A 15,331-nucleotide genomic window follows, 5' to 3' on the forward strand; every position below is an offset into this window, starting at 1 on the left:
AATCTTTATCTGTTATAACAGCATAGATTGCAAACCCTGCGATCTTATATGCTTTGTTAGTGGCTTTATTAAATACGTTTTATTATACTATAGGTTAATCGAGGGGTAAACCGCTGGTGTATTTTGGTGTACAAGATCTTGGCATTTTTGGCATTTTCGTGGTATTATTGGTATTAGTACTAAATTATTTGGCATTACTTTGGCATTAGTGTACAGAAATTCGTCAGCGGTTTACCCCTCAATCATCAAATTTAATTTAGCATTTACCTGTAAGCATTTGAAAAGTGTACAATAGTTTTATGCATTTCAAATATTCCGTTTTTAAAAATAAATTTTCATTATATTTTTTGCAGTTTCAATGTCGTAATATTTTTAAAAATACATAAAATTTTATATTCACATTTAAACTCATTAATAGATAAATCGTAATCATATTTTACCGATTACGTCTGTCATATTTCCATTAGTTTAGTTAGGGCTCAAGGGTGCCCTACTATCGGTCCTGGTTATTTTACCAAACCAAACCAAACCTACTTTTTTAATTCATTATTATTACTATTTTTCAGACACTAGATTTCCTTTTAATCAAAATATTTCAGGAAACAAGATACATTAATTATAAATATATAAAGAGTTATTGTTTACATTACAACAAAACTCACCTCCTTAACAGCACTTAAAGGACATAAAGGACCATTACTACCGCTTTCCCGTTCAAAATAATCTAATAAGGTTGCGATGAGTTTTTTTCAACGACTATATTAAGCTGTGTTCGGCTGCAAGGTCTGCTAGTAAAGATGTTTAAGCTTAAAATATCACAAAACAATTCACTTAAACCAAAAACTCGTAATACAAAACTAAAGTGTCAAAACGAATGACAATGTTGCAACTTGACATTTTTTACAGCAGAGATACTACCTACCTGAATCCCCAGTGGAAAATTTAAATTCCACTTAGTCAGCCCGGCGCCGAATATGTCCATAGTTGCCAACAATGAATTTAAAAATTGCGCCCTCGATTACGTAACTAAAAGTTTAATTGGTATCGATATAATATGTTATTCTTTTCCATCACAAATCTATCTGTAATTTGAAATTTTTAACATAAATCTTGTTGGTAATTTAACCGCTTATTTAAGTCAGCGAACAAATCATTAGACTCGAGCAAAAGATAATATATCGTCTACTAATACCGGAAGTATTCCTAACTACCGATACCTTCCGCATGGTCTGTTATGTTTAACAGTTATGGCAAATAAAATTAATAGTTAATACAACATTACACGACTAACTGTTGATCTGCGACTTGTTTAAACAGAATACGAGTACGAAGACGTGTTTAGAAACCAGCCAAGAATGAATGATAACTTAAATTGTGTAGAGGATAAAGTTTGATGTTCTAATTGGAAATCTCCTCCCTTGTTCTAATTTCTCAAGTGTAACTTTGTAATTAAAATAATATTTACCTCAGAAAATTAACCAATATAGTACAATATACCAAAATACTTTCTATTAAGATATACAAACAAATGCTACGTTGCCACTTATTTATTAACAATAAAGATTATATATGACTATTATACATAATAACCATATACAGGGTGGCGCCTCTCATACGCCGCGGAAGCTCCAAAGAGAACGGTAGTTTATATTGAAATGAAATTTTGGCAGCATATATAGGTTAACTGAAAGCATTTTATAAAAATATTTAGAATTTTACTTTTAAAGGTTTTTTTCTAATAGAACAAATCTATCTGTAATTTGAAATTTTTAACATAAATCTTGTTGGTAATTTAACCGCTTATTTAAGTCAGCGAACAAATCATTAGACTCGAGCAAAAGATAATATATCGTCTACTAATACCGGAAGTATTCCTAACTACCGATACCTTCCGCATGGTCTGTTATGTTTAACAGTTATGGCAAATAAAATTAATAGTTAATACAACATTACACGACTAACTGTTGATCTGCGACTTGTATATTCGATATACGACCCTATATATTAATTGATTTTCGGATTCTAAGAAAATAATAAAAGTGAGTTATATTAAAGAAGCATATACCTAAAATCTAAGGATTTTGATATATTTCACATTTTGTGAAAATGAAGAGTAAATTTTATATTTCGATAAAAGCTACCTAAATATTAGTTGACCTTGTCTAGCCTGATATTTAATTACAGTAACCACTGTATGTTAAACCAAATTGAAATTTGATCCGAAAAGTTATATAGGGTGAGACAAAATTAATATGGAACATAAGTCACTTTTAAAAGAAAGTTACTCCTTTATTTTAAATGGAACGTCCAGTATATTATTCCGGTATTCAATGGAGAATTTATATATCTTCAAAATATTATTAAGGTTGCCTACCCTACAGACATAGATTTTCCTAAATATTTTAATTTTTATGATTTTGCGTCAGTAGCAGTAGCGTAGTGCAGTAGCGGGTGCAGCGGCGGGGGGGCCTCGTGATTTTGAGGACCCCGCATTATTTGTTCCTTTTTACATTTTATTTGTTCCTATTAATTTATTTTAATTTGAATCATATTTTTATTAGAAAAATTCTATTTATGTTTATTTATATTTATTATTTAGTTTTCTTTTAGTACCTATGTAAGTTTTGTTTTATGTTGATTTATTTTGTAATGTTTTATTTTTTATGTTCCTTTATTATTATTTTTTCTTATGTGGAATAAGTTAAATTTTTGTTTTTATATATTAAATGACTTGATATACCTACATAAAGCTATATTATGTTTTTTAGTGTTTTTTTATTTTAATATAAGGGCCCCTAAAAAATCTTGCGGGGGGGCCTCACATTTGAAGTTACGCTACTGGTCAGTAGACCTTTATTATTTGATAAACTCTAGGTGGCTGTGATATGTCTGACATTACTTCAACATAGCTGTCTAATTAGTCCAACTTTAACAAATAGTTATCATTTTGTATCAGTTAAAACAAAAATATTTCTCAGAAATTTGCCGAAAATGCAAACTTATCCTACATCAGAGAGAATCGATAGATTACTTAAATGCTCCTGATTTTATCTAGTCTGGGTTTTTTAAGAGGATATGTTTACAAAACTCGACACTGTTTACAAAACTCGATCAACTAGTGTCGACAACATGAGAGAAATTATTGTAGCTGCTTTCCGAGGTAGAACTCCACATATGCCTTTTAAAACGAAAAGATCCTTTTGAAAAGACAATCATTTTATACAATTAACAGGAAAGGAAGCATTTTGAGCATTCGATTTCATCTAGCTAATTTTTGTCACATAATTATAGGTTTATATCTTGTTTTTGGTTTGGTTATTATATTAAAATATCGTCCTATTACTACCAAAAGTCACTAACTAACATTTTTTCCGAACAACCAAATTCAATCACTAACTATGTTTTGAAGCGGAGAATTGATTGCAAAAGTCATTAACTACGATTTCTGGCTATTTATGTTTTATTTTAATACCGAATAGTTACTAACTATAACATTTTTATGCAATGCAATTCATCTTTAGAGGCATTTTTCCCGGAAGTAATAAAAAGTAAGTTAGTGACTTTTGGCAGCAATGGGACGATATGTTTTAAACGTGTATCTTTTTATTACCGTTGAGTATTTTACTCTACAATCTTTAATTGTTGTTAAATTAACAAAATGTATATTACACAGCCACCTAGATTTTTTCATATAGTAAAGATCTACTGACGCAAAATCATAAAAATTAAAATATCTAGGAAAATCTTTGTCTGAGGGGTAGGCAACCTTAATAATATTTTGAAGATATATAAAATATAAATTCCCCATTGAACACCGGAAAAATATACCAGGTGTTCTATTTCAAATAAAGTAGTAACTTGCTTTTTAAAGTGACTAATGTTCCATATTAATTTTGTCTCACCCTGTATAACTTTTCGGGTAAAATTTCAATTTGGTTTAACAAACAATGGTTACTGTAATTAAGCATCTGGCTATACAAAGTCAACTAAAATTTAGTTAGCTGTTATCGACATTTAAAATTTACTCTTCATTTTCACAAAATGTGAAATATGTCAAAATCCTTAGATTTTAGGTACATGCTTCTTTAATAATAAAACCCACCTTTATTTTTGTCCCAGAATCCGAAAATCAATTAATATATAGGGTGTTTCCGAGGGTGTTTCATTAGAAAAAAACACAACTTTGATGTGTAACTTTTTTTGGGGACATCCTGTATAATACTATATATTTTTATAAAATGCTTTCAGTTAACCTACATAAGCTGTCAAAGTTTCATTTCGATATAAACTACCATTCTCCTTGTATATTTGGCTGACGTTTTTTTTCGGTCAAGTTAATTTTTTTTCGGTCATATTGTATAATAACTTTACTTTCCAATAAATCGAAAAACCAAACAAAAGTCGAATATTGAATATAATGTATTGATTATATTATTTAATTTTCATTATTAAATTATAATATCATGCGCTTTAATTAGACAGTACAATAATTATAACAATATTAGCGTGAAAATTAAACAAATCCATATTTCCAGCAAAATGCCAAATCAGAAATGATATTTATTTAAATTAACCATAATACGATCAGTTAATGGAAAATTTGTAAATATATTTTTAAATTGTTAATAATTTATAATATCAAAATAGCTAAATATATAAATAATTAAATATGTTATAAATGTATGCATTTATAAATGAAACAAAAATGTACTTAAATAAATGCACATTAAGATGTTTGGAGACTATCAATTTGGCTATACAGTTGTAGTGTGTACCTATTTATTATCAAATCTCTTACAAATATACGTCCGAAGAGACTTCCTTGGCAACTATCATGCAACAATTAATAACCCAATTACACGAAGTGGTTTCTTGCATAGACAAATGATATAATATCAGGCTGATTCTTTTTTCAGAAAGTAGAATGGAAGTAATGAGGCATCTAATAAATACCGTTCTACAAAGTTATTCATGTTTTATTTTTCAGAAACTGTGATTTGTGTAGTTAACATTATCACAACAATATTTAGTCATTTTTATGTTTCATTTATTTACTTTGATTTCATAATAATTAGTTTATTTCCTATGGAAGTAAGGCTAGATAATATTATATTAGGCTAGATAATATTATATTATCTAGCCTTTAAATTTCAAAATAAATGGACTGTGGAAGAAGATGATCAGTTATCCTATCCTACATATGTAAATGGCAGGTATAACCATTGTCTGGGTTTATTTATAAAGAGTAAAGATTTCAGTTAACGTCTCCTTTTTGCTACCAGGGCTAATCTGGACGGGGCCTACTTTGTTTACGCGGAATCCGAACCGCGGTCCTCGGCCATATCATGGTCAATGGCCTACCGACTTGGCAAGTATCTAAATCAACTCTTACTCACGATATATCCGATCTCATCCGGCCTCGAACCGGCGTGAATGAGCAGTGTGTGTCAATAGATTTTACACTTTTGCCTTTATTGAACAACAGCACGATATAGAGTTTCGAACCGGTCACCCGTCCATCCACTAGTATCGCTTTCGTCGCTTAACTTCGGTGTTCTAATGGGAACCGGTGTTTCGACGTAGCTGGGCCGTTGGCGTTGCCCGGGTTTATTTATAATGAAAAGTATTACTAATAGTAGCCAAAAAAATGCCGCAAAATGATAACAAGTAAAAGTATTAAACAACCTCTACACTATCCACGAAATGTTTTACGAAATATTTCGTGAAACATTTCGCAAACCGTTTATGAAAATACTTTCAGAAGTAAACTGAACTATAAACCCGTGTTATAAAAATTAGTTTCCGCGTTTCCTGAAATAGATCTGATATTTCAGGAAACGTGGGAACTAATTTTTATAACACGGGTTTCTATTTATCGTACTAATTTGTGAAATAGCACGAAGCAATCAAGGTCAAACTTTGTGGTGACTTCAGAACAATAAGTAAACATGGAGTATGAATAAATATCATTAGTTTGTAATTTGGTTTGGTTTGGATTGTACTGTAATATCACTATATTAATATTAGTGATGGGATAACTTGATTGAAAAATCGCTCGAGTACTCGATTATTGAAATAACCGACATTGCTCGATTATGAACGAGCGATGCAAGTGACGAGTACCAAGCGACGAACGCAAGCGATCCTAGAATTAAATAAATTGAAATCCGATTTTAATATGTGACATACTCGATAAAAAGCCGAGCGAATTTTCTACATACATTGCAGTTAGCAAATTTATACGACGCCGTTATATATATTTATCCGTTGCAAAATTTTACGACCTACATCAACAATGCTCTGAAATAAACTAAATCAAGCGATCAAGCGAATCGCTGGCCGCTTGCTATATTTTGGCGCTTGGCGTTAACGACTACTTACAACAAGCAACGGGTGAAAAACCGTATTTTTAAATACCAGTGATATTTCGCTCGAGCGATCACTCGGTTATTGCAATCGCTTGAAACTCGAGTACTCGATTATTGAAATCAATCGGTTTTTCCCATCACTAATTAATATATGAAATTAATAATAGCGATATGAAAAATAAAAAAACAGTGAATTTAGAAAACAGTTACCGAAGTTACGATTAAAATGGCTCCTCTCAGGTTACACAAGAATATTGAGTTTTAATCATTGTCTAATATTATTAATTACAATATAGTAAAAACAAAAATTTCTTTTTAAAAAACATATTTCCAAAACTTAAAATCGTATAACTGCAAGGCAATACGCAGTGCTTAACTGTTCTGGTGGTCCGCCTTTTAAAGGTTATAATCCACGGTGTTAAACTATTTAAAAAATCGTCTAATTATTTCTAATTTCTTAATGGATTTGGATTTATATCAAACCATGTTATTAGTATATATGTTACTGTAAATGTCCGAAATGCCAACTAAATTAAAATAAAATGAAAAACCAACCAACCCCACCAAATAACCACCTCACCAATTCATTTATCCAAACACCCTCCAAATAACCAGGCTAACCTAATTAGTTAATGCTTTTGGTAAATCCTAGGTTTAGCGCGCTTATCCTAGGTTTTACCGCATTTCAAACATTTACAGTTTATTACGTTTTATCAACATAAAACGAGATGTAATTAACGAAATATGATCGTAACAACAGCTATTTTAGAAACGTCTAGGTTTACTTATTTCACTGAGATTTCTGAAAAAAAGTCATTTGCCTCGGGTACATATACCACCACGTTATGGAAATAGCTCAAAACGAAACAAAATTGAACGAGGCAACAGAAAACGCCAAAAAATCCCCCCATGCCCTCGTCACGAGTAGTTTTCAGGCACTTTTTAGAATCGAAAGTAGGTCGAGGCAAACCAAAGTGGGTCAAGACCAAAGATATTTAAAGTCAAGACAACTGGAAACAAACAGAAATGCGATAACGTTGGGCGACGAAACGCGACCATAACCTGCTTCGAAGAGTTCTCCGCATAGTGTAGAGGCTGTTTTATATAATTAAGTAGCTTCAAACTTACAAAGATTACATATTATTCGGTCAGCACGAAATTGCTATAAAGCGCTCGCGACAATAGGATCATAGATATCTGACTAAATCAAGGTACACGCAAACAGGGCCGGCGGAAGGAAAATATTGAGACCGGGCGAGTACCCTATCTGGCGCCCCCCCTCCATAACAGTTATTATAATTCTCTTTTTCCTTCAGTCCTATACTTTAACTACAAACTAAGCATATTTATGCTACTTTAACAATAAATTTTCACTTAAATATACTTCAAAATTTTTATACGTTCAATCTTAAGGCAGGCGGCCTAAAATTTCCTTTCTTTTTCACAAACAATTACATATTTAGTGCAGAATCAGTATTATGATCAGACAGTTTTGTGGACTGCAAAATGAGGATCAGCCAATGTTTGAGATGTATTTCTTTCTGAGAAATTTTTCTTTGTGTGATTCCTCTAATGAGAAAATTTTACGATTTTGCTACCATTTTCAGTGTATTACTACAAATTCAATCCGGAACAATCAAAAACATCAAAAGATTGATATCTTTCCCACGACTAATTAATAAATTAATTTAATTAATGAGACAAACTTATAAGTTTTTTTTTTTTTTAAAAGGATATCGGGATCCCCTTTAGCTTCTTGCGAATGAATATTTGCCGCATATTACTTTGCGGGCATATCAGCCATTAATAACAAATTAAGGGTGTGGATAGTAGAAAAAGTGCAATTTTGAGCGGTCAGTCTAAAACTGTTAATTTTGCTGGCTCTTGACCCAAAACAGTTTGTTTAGAAATTTATAAAAACGAGAATTATAGAAAGAAGGATTATTTACAAAAAGTTGTTAGCTTTTGAGTTATAAAAATGCCACGAACAAATCCGATTTATATATTTTTATTTAATTTTGTTTAATATTCTTCCACGAAAATGAATTCGTAAATCCCAGTTTCGGATAGAGCACTCAAAAAACATATAGAATAGAAGTACTAATATAAAACTATCCCAAAGCTGTCTTGGATTTGGTGCTAAGGATTTTTTTGAGCATAATAATTTCAGTAAACTATAATAGGATACATCTAGAATATACATTAGTGTTTATAATGTTTAGTCAGATATTCTTCCCTATGTGGTGTGGTAATAGCTAATGAGTTAATGTGGAAATTGACAGTACCGATAAATTATTGAACTGGATATTCGTTACTATTTGTTTAGATTACTGTTTTTAAATATTTTAGTTGCTGTCGTGGCGCCCCTCGTTTCCGGCCCTACCGCCGGCCCTGCACGCAAATAGTAATAACAACAAAAAATGAAAGAATATACAAAGAACATAATGTAATTTGGTTACTAAAGTAATTTACTAGGTTAATAAAGGTAACATATGCAACAATTGTACAAAACTACCAAAAATGCTTGACTAAATCAAGAGATTAGAAATAAACTAAAAAAATGTATAATCAATTCATCTTTAACATAGTAAGCGTCCAGTGCGCGTTTCCATCGCTAACCATGTTAGCAACATCAGCAGATGATTAAAACTACAAATTATGTTAATTACAATTCATCTTCACCCCCAATTTCATATTATGTTTATATGGAAAACTTTTCAGTCCACCCTGGTATGTGAGCTGGCTAGCTCTGAGTGGAGCTCGAACAAACATATCGTTTGACGTCGAAATAATACGGCTCTGAAGACCTTTTCAGCTGAACGCGGGCTTTTGGCCTCAAAGTTAGCCAGATTAATTTATTGGAATGGTAATGCGATGGGGCATTTCAATCAACTTTCCTGCCAGGCAAATTCCGCCAGCGTATTAGTGTTCGAACACGGCCACATTCGATAATTGATGTCTTGGAATGACGTGTATGGGTTACGAGTGTACGCTACTAATTAGAGAATGCGATATTGATTTCGGTTCAATGGTTAGAGGAAATTTGCTAAATTCATTATCATTTTGCAATTTTTTGCAGATATTCGTTGACAGCCTATGTTTTATTAACTTTAATACTCAATTACAATGACATAAATAAACTAACTTATAAATAGTATACAGTAGACTGTTTATTTAATTTGGCGCCAGTTCATCAGCTGTGCAAGGCTTAGGTAATAACAATAATAAGCCTCGTTGAGCTTACCGTCTCTGTGTCACATAAGCCAAGTGGGTGTCTTCTAATTAATCTTAAGTACGCGGCGTATCAAGGAGGTTGTTTCCTTTTATTTAAATTACTATTGTTCGGATGAGTGTATACGACTCGAAATTTGACATGAAGTTATTTTTAGTGGTTTTTAAATTAATAAGTTATATCCGTTAATACTATATTAATTAATTACTATTGTATAAAAGTTATCCTTCTTTTTACCAGTTTGTTTTCTTTTCTCGTAATCTTCTAGCAAGAACACACAAAAAGAAGCACTTTCAAGTTTTAAAGGTGTTGCCGTTGATTGAAAGAATTGGGAAAATACGCAACCTAATCGGCAAATTCGTGACACGGCTGATTTGATTTCCTCTTACGTCTCAAGTGCTGTACGGTGGAGCCTCTACTCGTTCTGCGGTCAACGCATAAAACACTCATTTTCTCTAATTCGGCTAGCGAAGGCATACCAATGACGGTGTGGAACTGAAAGCGACAGTGTTGTATATTAAAATGTGTAATCTCTGTAAAACGTTTGACGAAAATATCTTTGGATGAAAAATCCGCGTTTATGTATTGAAAATTTATTCGTGTTGAACATAGAATAAACAGAAAAAAACAAAAATTCTTTTATAGGAAGGCCCAATTCAATGCATTATTATTTTTTAAATATACAGGGTGTCCCAGAAATAAGTGCAAGGATTTTAAGAGATGGTAGATCTCGATAAAAGAAACATATTTTCTCTTTATCGTTTTTCAAATAAATCCAAAATAACGGAGTTATTTTGCTTTGAAAATTTCCAAAAGAAAATTACTTGTTGCTAAAATTTTGAGAACCACTGGATCTTTTCTGGGTTTTCTTTTTTGTAAATTTAATCTACAACCTATGTTGCCATATGATCAAGAAATTATGTTTTTTAACTAAAAACTAAAAAAATTTCCAAAAAATTTTACAAAAAATTCCGAATTTTTAAAAACCTCATAGGCGTGTTTCTGGGGTTAAATTATACTACCAGTTAAAATACTTGCACTTATTTCTGGGACACCCTGTATAGCCTTCTCTTTAAGATACAATGTTTATACTCATCACTTTGAATTTTTGTCTATAATTACTTTTCCTTGATAAAGTTTTTCCGCTCGAAATATTATAAATATGCCTATCTTACAAACGGTTAATTTTAAATGCAGTATGTGAATGCTATTAAAATCTGTATGAAATGTTATAAAGAATTTAAATCTGAAAAAAACAACAGTCCTCATTTGAAATAAAAGCAATTGCTATCAAAATTGCTGTCAACTTTCGCCATTTATCAATATTTAAAACATTCACTGCAGATGGTATTCGCTCTTCTGCTATTCCCAAATGTAGCATCAAATCAATATTTAAAAACAGTGCATTCTGGCTGAACTTTATCGATGAAAGAGAAACACACTGTATACAAAGAGAACGCCAAGTTAAATTTGAATAACATTTTTTAAGTAGGTGTCAGGTAGTCGGATAAATAGATAGATATAATAGAGTATAATGAAAAAAAGTAATAGATACTAAAATTTGAACTTGCTTTGAGAAAAAAAACTAGAATAATTGAGAGATACACAGAAATACACTGATACATATTCAAGATCTCTTATATATAAAACAAGAAATAGCCATGTTCTCCGATAATCAAGCAGCATAAAAATCGATCAGTAACCATAAATTCGAAGTTTGGTCAAAGAATGCCCAGAGGAGCTAACATAATATAAACGGGATTTGGTTTAAGTATTTAATACATATTTCCAACTACAGTCTATTGCTGCCTTCCCGTCACTCTACTAAGACGTGTGGCGTAGCCCACACGTCTTTAGAGCATCATCAGCTTCTAGGTTACGAGCTTCCATTTCCTCCTTAACCGTTCCGTTGCAGGATTTTCTAGATCTACCTCTCTTACTACCACCTAGAATCTGAACAAATTGGGCAAAGAAAGTAAAGTCCACCTACTCTGGGTGCCATCCACCAAGGAACAGCAGGGCCGGACTTAACGAAGTTGCCGCCCCAGGCCAAAAAAAACTGCCGCCCCTTCACATTTTTTTTAATTAAAAAAATTACGGATATAAGAAACATTTATTTGAATACAGGACCAACAACAGAATAGACCGACAAAACAGATCAACACAGAACATAAAATAAATGTTAAAATATTCATATAAAATGACAACAAACGAACAAAAAAACTATAAGGTTTTCTTATATGCTTATAAAGGTTTCCTACGTAAAAAAGTACTCGCAAAAGTTCGCAAAATTATCAATTACTTCATCGTAATTGATAGTTTTTAAAAGGTCGGACTCAATATGTATAACTGCCAAATGATTTAGACGTTCTGTTTCCATAGTGGACCGTAAATAAGTTTTAATACGTTTCAATGCAGAAAACGAGCGTTCAGCAGAACAGTTAGTAATAAAAGTACATGTGAAGATTCTTAATGCTATGAAAGTATTTGGAAACAGGTATTGAGCGTTTTTTTTATAAATTACTTTAAGAAGCTCTCTAGCAGATGGTTTTGCTGACTTAATGCATTTTATAAATTCACGAAAATGTATTAATTCATTAGGCATTGACTCATCTAAATCATTTGGATAACAAGTTATTAAATGTCTGGACTTATCGGTAATGTCGTCAATACTTAAAGTAGATAAATCCCTAAAGAAACCAAATTTGGTTGAAAACTCATTGTAGGCACTTTTCCTGTAGGAAAAAAAATGTCAAGGATTAATTTATCAATAATAACATTAAATACATTTATCCTAAAATCGTCCCTAGCGTTAAATAGAGTTTCATTATCACTGGTTTCATCAAATTGTCGTTTCCGTTTCCGTTTCACTTTTCTCTTTTTATCTGGCGCATATTCTTTCTCACCGAACAATTCTATGGCCCTTCTTTCATATTCCTCAAATGATTTAGTATTATCTAGATTTCTAATTTCAGAAAAATAATTTTCCAATGAGCTATATAAATCTGCAGCAAGTTGTAGATCAATATCCACCAACTTTTTATTGACCGCACCTAATCTATTTAAAACGCCTGTCCAAAATACCGCCATAAAACCCATTTCTAGGCTTTTGAATTGTTTAAGGAGACTAGAAGCATCTAATCGGGTTTATAGGCTTTTCGGTATCGTCTTCAGAAACTGACTCCAACGTGGATTTTATTTCATTGGCAGAAAAAGATAGTGATTGGCAAGCTTCATTTCGTGCAGACCAACGCGTTTTTGATAATTTTTTTAATGTTTTTGAATTTATTTTGTTATATTCGGGGTATTTATGTATTTATTAACTGGATGCATGGCACAATGCAGTAAAAAATAACCCAAGCGAATTATATATTTCAACAATAATAATAGTTAAGTAAATAAATATGTAATCGGCTAAAGCTATATTCGAAATATTTTATGAACAAATAAAAGTTAAAAAAAAAGATAAATATTTTGGTATGCCGCCCCTAAAAATCTGCCGCCCCAGGCCCGGGCCTAGTTGGCCTAGGCCTAAGTCCGACACTGAGGAACAGAAGGTAATGAAAAAGCAAACGATCTAGCCAGAAAAGGAGCGAACACTCCATTAAACATTAAATCCACTTAAAGCGGAAGACTCCATCCGGAATCTGGAATGGGAATCCTCCAACAGTATAAGACACTCAAAGAAATTTCTCACAACTTATGACCGAGAAAAACCAAACATTTTCCTTGATTTCAGTAAGAACAATCTTTGGATTGTCACCGATTTTTAAACAGAACACTATATTCTTAATAAACACCTAAGTAGATAAAAGCTAAGAAACTACGACGAATGCAGATTCTGTGGAGTGCGCCGAGACGACAACCATTTGATACGACTGATATTGGAGATGAAGAACTAATCTCTATAAAGCCGTCTCAAATACTGGCTTTTGTCAAAGCCCTGAGACTGTATGATGAGTTATAATTCAAGAAAGGGGACACAATAGACCTATAAAGGCGCAGTGATTACAATCTTGCAATCTCTTATGTATGTGATTCTATTTAACGCCTTATACATTTCCGGTGCAACACAATGCAGCTATTGCAGCTAAAAATATCGATCAACAAAAAAATGTGTTAATCACATGATCTTCCTTCGTCATTAATCAGCCGTATGATTGGAAACTAAGTTAATAGTAGGTACTTCATTATTATTTCCTTCAGGTGTTCTCATTATGGGATAGGTGAAAGTGCCGACAGTACTACTAACTAGGTACTAATTTTGTTCCGGACGATACCGTTTGTCAAAATAGTCTCGTTAATCATAATAATGAAGATGTAAGAATAAGGATTACGACTGTGAAGTTGCAATCTGTTTTACTTTCTAATACCGAAAGTGGTCAAGCTCCACCTTTGAATGCAGTAGCAATTGCTCCACTGCATTCTATTTAAATCGTGTTACAAAACTATAGACAAAAACAAACGTGTGATGGTGAATAATTATTAGGAAACGAATGCATTTACTAGAATATATCGGGTAACAAAAAAATTCTTGTAGGTATAAACAGTCATAAAAACGATAAATATAAAATAGAAAATAAAAATATGTAGGCATATATCGCAGAAAATGTATCAAGCATTTGTATCAGCAAGTGTTTTCATTGGGTAGCTAATAAGTATGTAAATATAGTACATAGTGATGAAGGATAAAGCGTTATAAGTATCAAAATTCACCATTTTTCAAAATTTACCATTGTTTTAGAAGGAAATTCAAAAAGGCGGACTGTGAATTATGAACTAAAATATCTTTTTGACTGATATTGTTTTTAATTTTAAACATTTACAGAGCGTTTCGTTTAGGATGCATTACTGACTGTTATCAAATGTGAACTAACTACAGTAGACCGTGAAGTTGTCCTCTGTGCTGAAGACGTCAGTATTGATATATTTTGTAAGTAGTTGCTATATTGTGTTTGTTGTTGTGCTCAGAGATAAGTATATAAATCTTACCAATTTTGACCGTCTATTGATTGTCAAGCAATAATTTAGGGTACAACTGCACAGTTAAAACAGTGAAAATTGGTCTACATAGTCCGACTGTGTTATTGAACTGAGCGTCTGTGTCAGGGTTGCCACCTTTTGTAAAAAAGTAAGGACAACACTGGTGCAACCTTTTTTCTTAAATGTAAAATTTTATGTCCATTTTTAATAAAATCTAAAAATTCTTATATGCGATATATTATTAAAACTAAATGAGATTTGAAGTTCCGTTCTAGTGAGGTTAACTGAACATCTATTGTCGTCTATCTATCGTCTTCTATATCATACGTTAAAATATATAAATAACAACCTTAAACAATGAAGGCATATAATTTACTCTAATTTTAAAAATACTTTATTTTTTATCTATAATTTTAATATCTTTTTTGGCAAATTTCCTTTACGCAAGTTTTTATTATCGAATATTCATTTAACAGAGTATCAATATCTACTTCTTTTAATTCTAAAATTTCTAAGATTTTAATTAATTCGTGGAAAAAAACTGTTTTTAAATTCAAGAAATTAATAAACATGTATTTTTAATAATAAATTTTACAATTTTATTGTTTAATAAAAAATGTGGCTACTAAACAAATAAAAATCGCGACGTTAGAGCTTTGCGTAGGGACGCGGGACTTTTGGATCAAAATCGGGACTGATGCCCGACAAAATCGAGACAGGTGGCAACCCTGGTCTGTGTTATTATTAT

The sequence above is a fragment of the Sitophilus oryzae genome, unplaced genomic scaffold, assembly GCF_002938485.1.
Source record: "Sitophilus oryzae breed Bouriz unplaced genomic scaffold, Soryzae_2.0 scaffold_1113_pilon_pilon, whole genome shotgun sequence".
Classification (NCBI taxonomy): Eukaryota; Metazoa; Arthropoda; class Insecta; order Coleoptera; family Curculionidae; genus Sitophilus; species Sitophilus oryzae.